A 13,758-nucleotide genomic window follows, 5' to 3' on the forward strand; every position below is an offset into this window, starting at 1 on the left:
GACATGTAATCAAGCTTTGTTACGTTTTATATAACCATTATAACCTTTTTTCCATAGTGTTTAGCCTTGTTTTAACTGTCTTTATTCGAATGTTTAGAACTAAGTATTTTTCCAAATGTCGATATTGTGGAGAGAGAGATCAAAGAGAAATACGCGCAACGTATATTTCTTTATCCCAAAAGTTAACACCTTAGCGACGTTTTTGAGGCCATCCCCAAAATTGACGTCACTACCTACCAATAAAAAGGCCTTGCTGTCTTTTGTTCTAGTTTTTCTTCTTGCCTCTTCAAAACTCTTCGTTTAAACTTTCTTGAAACTAAACGTATACGTTCTCTTAACTTCCTTTACTTTTGAAATTCCGATTTTTGTTTCGTACTTAAAATCTCCTTCAGACGAGCTGAGAAAGCTACGACCCTGAATTCCAAATTTCTCAGCGGGAGATTTGATTTTCTTTATTCTGTTTGGAGCTGCCTGTTTAACCTCAGCAACATTAAATAGCCGATATTCCCGAGGCCTCGCGAACCTACGGTGAATGTGTGAGTTTATTTGATTTTGTTGTTGCAACCTCATCCGACCGTTGTGAGCAACTTTGTACCAGAAACTCAGAAGCCTTCATTTATGGCCTTGAATAAATGAAAATACGGCTCTGACGGCAAAACCCTGAGTGGGCCCTATAGCGACACCAAACGAACTGAGATCAGAGTAAAAGCCTTGGCTGACAGCCCGTTGCTGCAAGCGCTTCCCACAAGAGGACTCCGGAACCAATCCACCGGTTTCAACCCAACTTGAAAACGCCACTGGGGTCGGGCCAGAACCGACTTCCCGAGCCAACCGGCAGTCGAGCCTCGCCACGGGACCTGCGGCAACGGTAGGCCAAAACAAACAACACTCTGACTCGTTGGTGTTCTATGGGCTCCATCCACAGTTAATAACCCTTAGATTAGTCAAACTAAATCTGCAACCCAATTTTGGTCATTCGTTCCCTCATACTCGTAGAATTCTCTCCCTCTACAATAAACTGAAATTCAATCGAACCTTACATAGGCTACCCTGTTTTAGTACCTCCTTATTGTCATACTAACTGTTATCCCTGTAATATCACCACATTTACCCACTATTGTACTCTGTTAGTTAATAAATTCATTTTGAGCACAGCGATGTATGTGTATGTGTTATTCAGAATCTAGAGTCCCTATACACAGAACTTACGCTCAGATCTGAGACTGACTGATTGACCTTACGATTTCAGAATAACAACTAATGAATTAACCGAACTCTGTATAATTCTCAGGCTATACTCAAGGACCTAAAGCCTTGGGCGGACAAGCAAATATTTAGGTGGTGCTCCTAATTTCGAGGTATAAAATTAATATTCCCGGAAATATTAATTTTCATAACTGTATTAAAATTTTACGTAGCCGAGATCTGCTACACATCTAACCACAGCAGAGTCAACAGAAAACTTCGGAAGATGGCAGGACTCTTTGTGGTAGGTAGCTGAAGTCAGTGGTGTAGATGGTGAAGAGGAAGGGAGACAGGACAGTCCCCTGCGGGGCCACGTACATTCTACGGTCTTCCAGTCAGGTAGTCAACAATCCAGGACACGAGGGGGGCATGTGCAGTGCGGTGTTCAGGCCGGTGGGAATGAGAGGTCTGAGTCAGTAACGTTTGCATGATCGCGTGAGAAATCCAGTATGCTTTCTGCCACCTCTGTCTCCCCTTAGCATCGCAGAGTTATAACTGCAGTTTCCTACATAGACTGCAGTTTCCCACACTGCTTGTGATTCTTAACTATGTGGAAAGAGTTGTCACTCAGATTGAGAACCTCTCTCCCCTCTACATTCAGTTGCAGCCATGCGCAAGGTATAAAATGCACGCGCTCAAACAGGCATCCATTCCGCCACACACACATAAACACGCACAATTTCTTTGACTTCCTATTGCCGTATCTTTCCTTATGTACCACTCTCACAGTTATTGTCCTTTTTTCCCATTTCTGTGCCTCTGTCTCTATCAAACTGGCTGTGGAGCATGGAGTGAGGAGTGGAGGTATATTAGTGATAGAGTGACACATGATAATGACTTACAACACGATAAAAAGGCTTTTACCACCCGGCCTTGGCAGACAGGATGGAAGGAGTAAGGCAAGTAGAATGGACATTTCTACATGCATGCGCCTCTTATTACCTGCTGGCAGTATTCTGGCACTGGCACCGCTCCATCTTTCTCTCTGTGTCATGAACTGGGAGAGAAAAGGAAGGGAGTTTTTCTTCAATTTCCACCTGCCCTCTAGATCTTATCTTTTCTATCAAATCTTTACCTCTATGATTTATTTCCATCCCGCCCTCCTTCCTTCTTTCTCACCTATTTCTTCTCCTTCCACAGATCCTGCACTAGTGTCCCCTTGCCTTTCTGACATTTTTCCCTTCAAATAATCCTGCAAATAGGAAAAACCTGGATAAGGAATTGATTTAACAGCACTGTTAAATTGTAATGTATTAAAAACATCAAAACTGTAATATCCAAGTCAATGATAACCTTAAAAAATCCACCAATGAGGTCACTGTTTTCACCCTCATATTCATATTTTGAATTGAGTTTCTTGTTTCACTTTTTTTACCCCATTATCAGGGTTCTGATGAATACATGTAATTCTGAGCAGGTTCTGTGTGTCACTTGGCATTAACAGTACTGAGCCATTACAGCTGAATTGGCAATAATGGGACTTTAGCTCAGATAGTTTAACTTTCAGATATCAAATGTAATTATGGTGTTGGCTTACTGACTATGATAAGCGACTTTGGAGGAGTGTTTAAAACCTAGTCAAATGTGATCAGACGCTGAGCTTCAGCCGCGTTGGCGCTGTCAAACATATTTGGTATTTAAATTGCAAATTTCACTGGAGCAAGCTCAAACCAAATTTAGATTTTAGAAAGATGGGTTTCAAAGCTTTACCTTACCTTACCATCTGTCAGTGTGTAATACCTCAGCTGCTCTCATTTACTCTCATATTAGCGTCAGGACTGTGCACCGCCATCAGTTTAATGGAACTACAGTGCTGCTCAGTGTTTGTGTTTCTCTACTTGGTCTTTGATTGGAAGTGATTTTAAAACCCCTATGAAGTAAAGTGAAATGATTGAATTATTTATATTATTTACACAATATGAGAACGTATGTGGACATCCCAATGTTTTGGTCTAGGGCTGTTTTCATTAGGTAATGCTACAGTACCTCATCTATTGTATGTTAGATTATTTGTTACACAGTAGTGTGCTTACAACTTTTTGGGGACAGTTTTGGGAAGACCCTTTCCTGTTTTAACTAGACAATTGTCCCATGCACAAACCAAGATCCATAAAGAAATGTTTTGGTGTGGACTTCAGTTCAGTTCAGTGCCTTTATTATCATCCCAAGTGGGAAACTTGATTTGCAGTCAGGGCACAAGATAAAACATACAAGGACCAGAACAACACAAATACACAAAAGATACACCCACAAAAATAAAATGTAACCTGTAAATACAAATACACTAACAGTAGGCCTACCATAAAAACATAAAACAATTTCTAAAATATGATGTTACCTGAGACAATATAGCAGCGTTATTGCACAGGGAACAAAGGAGTTTTTGCTCCTATTGAATCCTGGAACTCTAAATCTACGACCTGAGGGAACAGTTACAAACTCAGAATGAAGTGGATGGTGTTTGCAGTCTAGTATAGACCTAGACTTATGGAGAACCTGCTGGTCAATGATAGCAGTCAGGGGAGTCTGTGATACACCTATAACCTTACCAGCCACCTTCACAATTTTTATTGTTTAGGTGTTTTTTATCTCTAATGTTCAGGTTGCAATCATAGAAAAAAGTAAGAACAGATTCAATAAAAGACAAACACATAATTGTCTTGTGAACATAAAAAACATTTAACTTCCTGAGGAAATACAAACATTTCGCCCTTCTTACAAATTGCATCAGAATCAGTATCAAATTTCAGGTCACTATCAATGATTTTTCCTAGATATTTATACTGTATACTACAAATTCAATACCAGAACCTTTAATGAAGGTCTGAGACGGTCATTTGATAATTTCCTTCTAAAATCAATGATCATATCCTTGGTCTTTGTAGCATTTAATTGGTGGAAGGCCTCATCAAACCAATTAACAAACTCATCTACCACCAGCCCATGCTCAGCTAATCTTAACCCCATCCAAAACCCATTTTATTTTTGTATTTTTTGAATGGAACAAGAACTGTGGATTTTGTCTCCCTTCAATTAGGAAGAGGAGCGGCGCGGTGTTGCAGTGGTTAGTGCTGTCGCCTCACAGCAAGAATGGATGGATGGATGGATCAATTAGGAAGGGATCTCTTAAAGACCAGTATAAACAGAAGGAATGATTACAGCAAGCAAAACCTGTTCCAATGTTCATATGGGCACCTGACTATTGTTTTATGAAAGACTTTGTGAACCTATCCCTTACTGTCAATTTGTGAAACAAGATATGGGTGCATACTTTTGGCCATGTAGTGCAGTTTGCACATATAGTATATTTTGTTATATGTATCAGTTGTTTACAGTTGTATAAGTATCAACATTTTTTAAGGGCGAGTATTTCCAATGTCTTGAAAGAAAAAAAAAGTCATGGGCTCTATTTAGTACTTTAAATGCTCCAATAAATAAAGACTTCCTCCAAGCACTTATATCAGCTAAGTTTGAAAATATTCTAGAGAACAAATGTACTGGCACATGTAGAAAAGGGTGTCAAAACATATTCAAATGGTTTACCATACAGCAGACATCCACTTTCTGTTACTACACAGCAATCTCACAACCACACTCCGAACTGAGCCTCAACGTTTGTGCTAATCCCTCAACAGCATTTTATTTTACCTTCCTGCTTGTTTGGACTCCCCAAACTATTCTACTATTCTCAAAGTCACACTAACACCTGCATTACAATAACTTTGTCTCCCAAGAAACACACAGGCAGGCATACCAATGCTAATTACTAATTATCCCCTTGTTGACAGACGCAGTCATTTTCACACACAAGTACGCACAAACATAAACAAGCACAGACAAACCCCCCACACACACACACAACTGGGCATTAAAGTATTGTTTTGTAAGTTTGTTTGTGTTCATTAGACAGCGCCCCATCCCTAATCTACATGATCAAACAAGCTTCCCCTAAACACACTCTGCCGCATTGTTCATCAATTACTCATTTAGTATTAATTAAGACATGCTTTGTTTTTCCAAGTTGAATTTGATGATGGCAAATCCTCCTGAGGTTTCTTCCCGCCTCTTCCTCCCTCATAAAGTTTCTCACTGTGTCATCAGCAGCTAAACTAAAAGCAGTCTCAGCAAGTCGGGAGAAGATTTAATTTTTCAAAATGCTCACATGGGGGAGTTGCATGTGATGAAAAAAAGGCTGAATGGTTCAGAAAGAGGAGAAACCAAAACCAAAAGTGAAAAAAGCCACACTTTTAACCTTAAATTAAGAAAGTGAGGCCTTGGGGGGGAAGGTTCCTTTCTTCCTAATCTTTCAATACTTTTCAGGAGATTTGGTACAAGAGCGCCATGCAAACACACAGCTCAATAACAGCATACATTATTTTAGACCTGAATACAAACAGTATTAGCTTCCCATGATATGAAGAAATAATAGAGTCTCTGCACTGTACTGTGCTCCACATTTTATAAATATGTTGAAGCCAAAGCCAAACACTAAAACACTATGTGCATGTACGTATGTACATAGATGGACAGCCACACAGTCTATTACACCCTTCTATAATGTAAAATACATTCTACTATACATCTTGCATATGGAAAAGTTTTTTATCTGAGTAAAGCTGTAGTTTGCATCTTCGTTACAACAGAATACCACAATTTATTATACCTAAATATAAATGTATATTGTAAACTGAAGTGTACCTCTGCCCAGGTGAGGTGTGAGACAGAGAACAAGACAGCAATCAACTGTGTAACAGTGTGGTTTAAGTTTAAGGTTAGGGTACGTCTCCAGAAAGTGAATGTAAGTCAATGCAAAGTCCTCTGCTCTGAAGTGATGGAAACATGACTGGTGTGTGTTTGAGGCTTTTCGCAAAAATACCCTCAAATTAATCAAATTGCATGGCGGCAATGGTAGACTACATGTATATGTTGGACGTGGACACCCATTTGTGAGTGTAGCGGGGCTTTCTTCCAAACTCTGATTTTTATTATCAAGGTCTAACAGTGAAAATATCTTGTATAAAGAAAACAAAACTGAAAACAAACAACTACAAAAGAAAATAAAAGACTTAATAACAAAGTTGCACAGCCATTTGGAAACAGGAGTTCTTCAATAAGTCAACTTCTCCCTATTTACAAGATCACTACTCAGATAGCAGCTGACTCTGGGCCGAATCCACCTCCAAACCGGCAGATCCGTGTAACAGTCACGCCCGTTTTACTGCCCCGTTCCAGATACGGCCCGCATGTAGTCTGTGTACACTCAGGAGTGGGCGTGAGCATCCATCAGTCGGCGGAATCATAATAGTTCTGGCCTGGACTCGTCGGAACGAGCGCGCGAATTGTTTCTTTTTTTTCTTTCGAACCGGTTCATACCGGACCAGAAGTCAGTCGGCGGAATAAAGTTGTTCTGGCCCGGGGCCATCGGAACGAGCGCGCGAAGTGTTTGTCTTTCTTTGGATCAGTTCGGACTGCAAGCTTTGTGGAAAGAGGTTATAACGGTAAGTTGAATGATGTTACAGTCAAACAGTTTAGTGTGATTGTTTTTAATAGTGGTGTAATGCTTGTTAACATCATTAACATCATCACATCGGAATATTTTGACCGGGTTTTAACTTCTTAAAATGGCTAAAACTGTTGAAGAGGCATTGGCTAATTTTAGCTTTTTAGCTGGGTTAGCTAAATTAACTGAATGAACGGATAGCTAAGTAGCTAGCATTAATAAACAACTTTGTGAGCAGCTAGCATAAAACATTAATGCTGTTTAACGTTAACGTTAGTTAACTTACAACGATGTTGTAACGTTAGCTTCCAACAGCACCAACTGACAGCACCTGTCTCCTTTTTAGGTTCAATCTTTTCTTCACCCCTGGCTGAGAGCCCGGGATTATAGGGTAAGTTAAGTTAATGTAAGTATTTTTTTCCGGCTTTGATTTGATTTTCAAATCTTGGCTATAGTTGAGCATAACGTTATAAAGTTATGATAGGTAACGTAAGTTAAGTGTTTAAAAAATCAAAGCCATCTAAAGAAGTCGGAATTTTCATCTGACATTAATCAAAACGTAAATTCATTATGACAATTAAGGTCTATGGGCGGGAAATCGCATCTCTCCGTGTCTTTTCATTGACTTTGTATGAAATCACACCGCGGTAATATGGTTGAGGAGCAGTTCCTGATTCATTCTGGATATATATTTGGGGCGTTTTCCAAGGGATATAGTGTGCTATGTTAAGCTTACCAAGTGTTTACCCTCAGATTTCTGTCAGGAGCTGTAAGAAATGTTATTTGTTTTGTCTAGAGGCTGATGGTTCTCAGTAATTAATCAAATTTTACAGTTAAAAATTACAATGAGGTTCATGATATCAGTATACTGAGATGGCTGGCAGTGGTACAATCAGCATTACTCATTCTTTTAAATTTGCCTCACATTTACCACTGGGGTTTGTTCCAAAATCACAATGCAGTGCAAACCTGTAACATTAGCAGAGCTGAGCTCCTGGGGTCATTTGTCAAAATTTGTCCGGCCCGGGTCCGTTTTACAGATCTGGCCCAGAACTTATGAAGGGTCTGGGCCAGATCTGGGCCGCATGATTTTTGCTATCTGGGTAGTTACCTTCTGACGTGACCATGAAAGCGCGCGAGAACATGCTATTTAATAGACGGAAATGCTACGCTCCTGTTTTGCCAAACGGGACGGGAAACAACAGAGCGAACCTATCGACACATAACACATACTGATGAAACACATAATGATGTTTTTTTAAATGTATGTTTAAAGAGGAGAAGTGTGCAGCCTTGATCGCGGTACTAAAACGGTAGAGGTTTATGAACAGCTTAATTAAGGCTGGAAGGGAGCGGGGAGTGATTGTGCGTATGTGTGTGTGGGCACTGCCTGCACTCAGTGACGGAGCGTCTCCGTCACAGTGAGCATGCATACCTAATGTAGACAGTGCTTGCACAACATCCCACTGAAGCTCATGCTAATTTATGAGAGGGAAAGGGTGCAATGTTTGTGAGTTGCATCTGCATGGTGTGTGTGACTATGTTTGATGTCGTAGTGAGCTAGCTAGTCTGCAGTCTTTATGATTTCTTCTCTTCTCTGATTTCATAAATGAAATGTGAACAGCACAAATCCAAGCTGTCCTGTCATATTTTGTTACATTTATTTCAATACACATACAGTACATACAGTATAGCACACACCCATTCACACACATCTAATCTGACAGTTCAATCCTGTGTGTGCATGATGAAAACCAATAAACCATACAGCCATGCACTTCAGGTCTATCTAGTTTTCAGAATGTCAAGTGATTACAACCATGAAGTGAAATGACAATGAAATGAAAAGTATTTTAGGAAAATGAATTTAATATGTTGCGGTATTGTTGGTAGTACACCAACAATGTAGTTCTGAATCACCTGCATGAATTATGTCTGTTCATTGGTATTAATGTTTGTTTTTCTGGGTTTGTGCATTGTGTGATTTTTTTATTTTTTGTGGAACACACCTGTGAGATGTAGAAGTCACAATTAAATGCCTGTCATGCACGCCAAGTTCTAAATAAACTTATCTAGCACGTTCTGACTTAATAACAGACATCCGTCTTCACAGTGTAAACACCAAACTCTCATTACATCTGTGTATACTGAGCGAGTTAGTGTGAAGCTGTGTGTACTGTCTGTGAGGTATGAGTTTGCGTGGGAGAAGGTGTGTGTGTGTGTGTCTGTTGTGCGAGACGGCGGGATTGTGTCTCATTAACAGTGTTGTTTCCAGACAAGAGAGTTGGAGAGAATTGTGAGTTAGAAAGAAACAGAGGATGCTTTCAGAAACAGAGGATGCTTTCCAATCATCCATCCATCGTCAACCACTTATCCTGCGTACAGGGTCGCGGGGGGGCTGGAGCCAATCCCAGCTGACATTGGGCGCAAGGCGGGGTACACCCTGAACAGGTCGCCAGTCCATCGCAGGGCCACACATAGATGAACAACCACTCACGCTCACACTCACACCTAAGGACAATTTAGGGTAACCAATCAACCTAGCCTGCATGTCTTTGGATGGTGGGAGGAAGCCGGAGCACCCGGAGAGAACCCACGCAGACACGGGGAGAACATGCAAACTCCACACAGAAAGGCCAGGGCAACCGGGGTTTTGAACCCATGACCTTCTTGCTGTGAGGCGACAGTGCTAACCACTGCATCACCGTGCCGCCGCTTTCCAATCATTTAATTTAAATTATACTGACAGCATTTTAAGGCTCTCTCCTTTACAAATTGTCTTCTTTCTGGGCCTTTTTGCATTTTGTCCTCCCTGTCTTCCTCTGTTGCTTTCAGTATTCTTCTGTCTCCCTCCCTCTCCCTGCCATTTCTCCCTGTCTCTCTCTTTACACTCCATTACTGCCAAATTCCCTTACTAGCATGTGTCCCCTTGGCCTGAGGACTAGTGCGTTCCCAGCCTTGGCAGGACCTCTGACAGGCCGTCGTGCCAGGAAGCCCACTATGACTGGCAGCAGAGAGGGTGGGCTGCTCCAAGTCCATCACTGGGAGGAGGCGAATCGACAGACTACATGACTACAAACTCACTTGGGTGTGAAGCAAATGTCATCCTGACTTTTTTCATTCTTCCCTCCATCGGTATTTGTTCCAAATGGCTTGCACTGTGGTTTTGTGCTTTTTGCAGTAGACCAATTTCAGATTTTCTGAGCTATGCCTGTTGGGAGAGTTGGATAAAGATCCATAAAGATCTGAATTGTAATGTCAAATCCCTGCAGGAAGACCTGTTTGTGCCTGACTTGAAGAATTTGTAGTCAGATGTTAATTATAATCTGACGCTGATTGACCAAGATTGAGATTTAGAAACACGGAATGACAGCTGTGGCATTTAGTTGAGCACATGCCTCTGTCAATATGGCATTTTGTATTTTTTTAACAACTACATAACTTTTGCATGATGCCCTGCAGCTATAACATGACATTAGACATGACATGTTCAAAAAATATTAGAAGTTTTTTAGCCAATTAAAGCACACCACATTACAAGTCAGCACTTTTTTTCAGTAATCACGCTACTACTGCCAACATTTGGAAACTTTGGCAGGATTCTTTGTGTGATTCGATGGGAACACAAGGTTTAGTGCTGCACAACACAATCCATTCAGAAGTTATATGCCTTTTGGAAAGACCCACACGTACTGCTGCATCCTGCTAAAACCATTTGGCGAAAAAATACCTATCACATCTTACTTGGCCAGTCATTCCAACATAACTTTTTAGAATGCACTATTATATAAATATATAACTAAGATATTGTTTTGGGTATTTTTTATGAGATTAATAAAATAATATCTCTATGTTTGCATGATTATGTGCACTTAAATTTTGTTTAGATTTTCAACTATATGTAGGTCTATATATGTCATGTTGTATTCATTTTTTTTAAAAGCCCCCAGGGCTAAGATGTGAAAACTTGTTAAACATTTTGTTCCACATTCAGGCTAATTTTCTACTCTAGTGCAAAAGTACAGAAGCAGTGTAAAAGCCTTAATGCATAATTCACCACCATCTGTCCACAGCACATGTGGTGTAATAAAAGCTGTCTTGTACTCTCTTCTCCTCCCTCTTGTCTCCATTTCTCCCGCTCCTTCTTTTTCTTTCTGCTGTGTACCCTTTTTTCTAATTGTTGTTCTTTCTTTTTGCAGTCTCTCACTCTCTTCCTCTATTGTTCTTGTGTAGCCAGTGTGTGTCAGACTGCCTCTCACACACACACTTCTTTTTGTCATATTCTCCTTGTCTTGTCGGTCCTCTTTCATTTCCATGCATGCTCTCCCTGTCTCTGTCATGCACTCTTCCTCTCCCACGCACAAAATATCTTATCTTTTTCCCTCTCTTTCTCCATCCTCTGTCTGCTTCTCTCTTTCTCACATCTTTGGACTATTTCTCTTCAGCTCACTCTCTACATCTCAGTGCTGTCATTGACTCTCCATTTCACAACACATGCCAGTAGCTGCTCTACTCTACCTGGAGGTCAGTTTGTACTTTTCACAACTCATCAGGGCTACTGACGGGACTGTGTATTAGGGTTTTTACTTGGGCTTGGATCGGTCCGCTTTAGCTGCACCGTGCCAAGATGACATGCGTTTTCACAGCTGACAGATGACATGCATTTTCACTACATCCTCACAGTAGGGAAAAGCTTTTGGAGCCTACATCAACGAAAAACGTGTGATGACGCCACTTTTGTTATGCACACCTTTGCGCTGAGGACACTGCGTCAATCATAAACAAAGCTCAACTGCCCCACAATGGAAATACCCTGTGTGTGTGTGTGTGTGTGTGTGTGTGTGTGTGTGTGTGTGTGTGTGTGTAGGTGTGCATTTGTGTGGTCTCAATCTCATCAGGTATATTGTGGAGGATGACAATGCAGTGGCCCTGTAAATCAGTTTCTTTTGTAGTCCTTGTAGAGTCAGAGTCTGCAGTATGTGGGTGGCTACAGTAAATATCTTGGGTTTGTGAGTAGGGTGTCAGCTTAGTGCAGAGCAACAGCCCACTTCTTCACTATGTTTAAGTGCAGAGGCTCTTCATTGCTTAGCCTCATGGAGGAAGACAGGAGGAGAGAAGAGGGAAAGGCAAAAAGGTGGGAAGAGATATAGTGGAAAGTAGAGAGGTGAAACACAGAACAAAAGAAGCGTAGTAGGTAGAAGAAGAGGTAGTAGGACATGAATGAAGTGGGCATTGCTTTCACATAGAACTGACGGCCTAGTCTAAAAATTATCAGTAGCCACTGAATATGCTATGCCATGATGCAACTTAACTTGGGAAACAGACATGTTTTTTAAAACAACCTGTTCTCTCTCCCAGGTTGTCACACTTGGAGGCTTAGGCAAGACCCATTGGCCTGAAGTTTCTGATTGACAAGACTCCAGTGACACTGTTCTAAAGAGCTTTCATTGAATTTAATTTTCTATCATCTGCTGGTATAGTAACCTTGGTAGCAATGAGAAAAATGCCCTGGCTAGGATTGTTAAACTGGCCAGTAAGGCAGTGGGAGTTCAGTCCAGCAGTCTAAATCATATCAAGCCGGTGTGTTTACCTGAGGTGTAGGCCTCTTGTGTGTCTGAGTGAGATTCACATGGCGGTATAATGTGAAAAATTTAGGGTTCAGCCCTGCCACACTGAAATCACGAATGAAACTACTCCAATCCTATTGGCGTTGCTAGAACGGTAGCGTGTGACGGTGTAACTGGAGGCGTATATAAGCACACCGGCACACCGGACACATTAGCTTTTTTCTATTCAGCAGGCACTCTGGCATGTTTGAGACTACGAAATTTCTTACCTGGAAAGAAGTCTGGCAGAGAAGATGGCTGGTGAGCAGTTCAGACAATGTGTTTTCCCATGCCCGTGCTACATCACGGCTGGGGACACTCATGCCCTGTGTGTGTCTTGTCTGGGGATGCCGCATGCCCAGGCAGGTCTCGAGGGGGCTGCTTGCGGCCATTGCGAGGCCCTTCCCCTGAGGGTGCTGCGGTCCGTGCGGCTCTTTTCTCCGAAGACGACAGGATGCGCCATCCCCGTGGATCGGGCCCTGCGGTCGCTGAGGCGGTGCGGCGGCTTCGGTCAAGGGGCTCCCAGCGCGACATCTCCAAGGGCATCGGGACTGCCGTGGCTTTTTTCCCGTTCCTCGTCTGCTGGCTCCGACTCCCCTCTTCCCCGTTCGGGAGCCCGCTTCTCGGCTTCTCCTGCTCGAGGTGTGAGCCCGGAGAGGCTGCGGCCGTCCGGTTCTGATGAACTGGATGTACTCAGCATTACGGAGGAGGAAGACTTCCGTGATCCGGACCAACGTCATCAGTCAGCGCCCAGCTATGACGAGCTCTTGGAGGTGGTGACACGGGCAGTGGCCAAGCTCCAGCTCGATTGCCCGCTACCGCACCGGTCTCTGCCTTCCTTGCACAACGAGTTGTGCAAATCCTGGGGCAAGCCCTTCTCAGCACCTCTGATTACTCCCCCGCTCCGGGTTTACAGCGACGTTGCGGGGGTTAAGGGTTTCGGCTATGGGACGATGCCCCGGGTTGAGGATGCTTTGGCCAGCTATCTCTCACCCGGTCTTGCGTCGTCCCTTAAATAATAATAATAATAATAATAATCCTTATTTGTAGAGCACTTTTCAAAAACAAGTTACAAAGTGCTTTAACAAGTGTAAAGAATAATACAAAAAAAAAAGATAAGAGCATGAAAATTTAATATAAAATTAGTAAAATACAATAAAATAAAAGGGATAAAATAAAGTCAAATAAGATCGGGAAAAACTCTCCTATAAAAGTATGTTTTAAGAAGGGACTTAAAAGAGTTCACTGACTCAGCCGACCTGATTTCCTCGGGCAGGCTGTTCCAGAGCCTCGGGGCCCTGACAGCAAACGCTCTGTCCCCTTTAGTTTTCAGTCGAGACTCTGGAACAGACAACAGACCTCTGCCCGAGGATCTCAAGGTACGTGCTGGTGCGTATGGGACTAAAA

General features: G+C 42.0%; 1 long non-coding RNA gene across 1 annotated transcript in view; it reads left to right on the forward strand.

Moving 5' to 3' along the window:
• The first annotated feature begins 6,444 nt into the window (after positions 1-6,444).
• LOC123985172 overlaps positions 6,445-13,758 on the forward strand; it is a 23,654-nt gene continuing 16,340 nt past the window's right edge. The window contains exons 1-2 of the long non-coding RNA XR_006828628.1: positions 6,445-6,743; positions 7,092-7,136. This is a non-coding gene — a long non-coding RNA (uncharacterized LOC123985172). The remainder of the gene's footprint in view (positions 6,744-7,091; positions 7,137-13,758) is intronic.

Source organism: Micropterus dolomieu, linkage group LG16, assembly GCF_021292245.1.
Source record: "Micropterus dolomieu isolate WLL.071019.BEF.003 ecotype Adirondacks linkage group LG16, ASM2129224v1, whole genome shotgun sequence".
In the NCBI taxonomy this organism is placed as follows: domain Eukaryota; kingdom Metazoa; phylum Chordata; class Actinopteri; order Centrarchiformes; family Centrarchidae; genus Micropterus; species Micropterus dolomieu.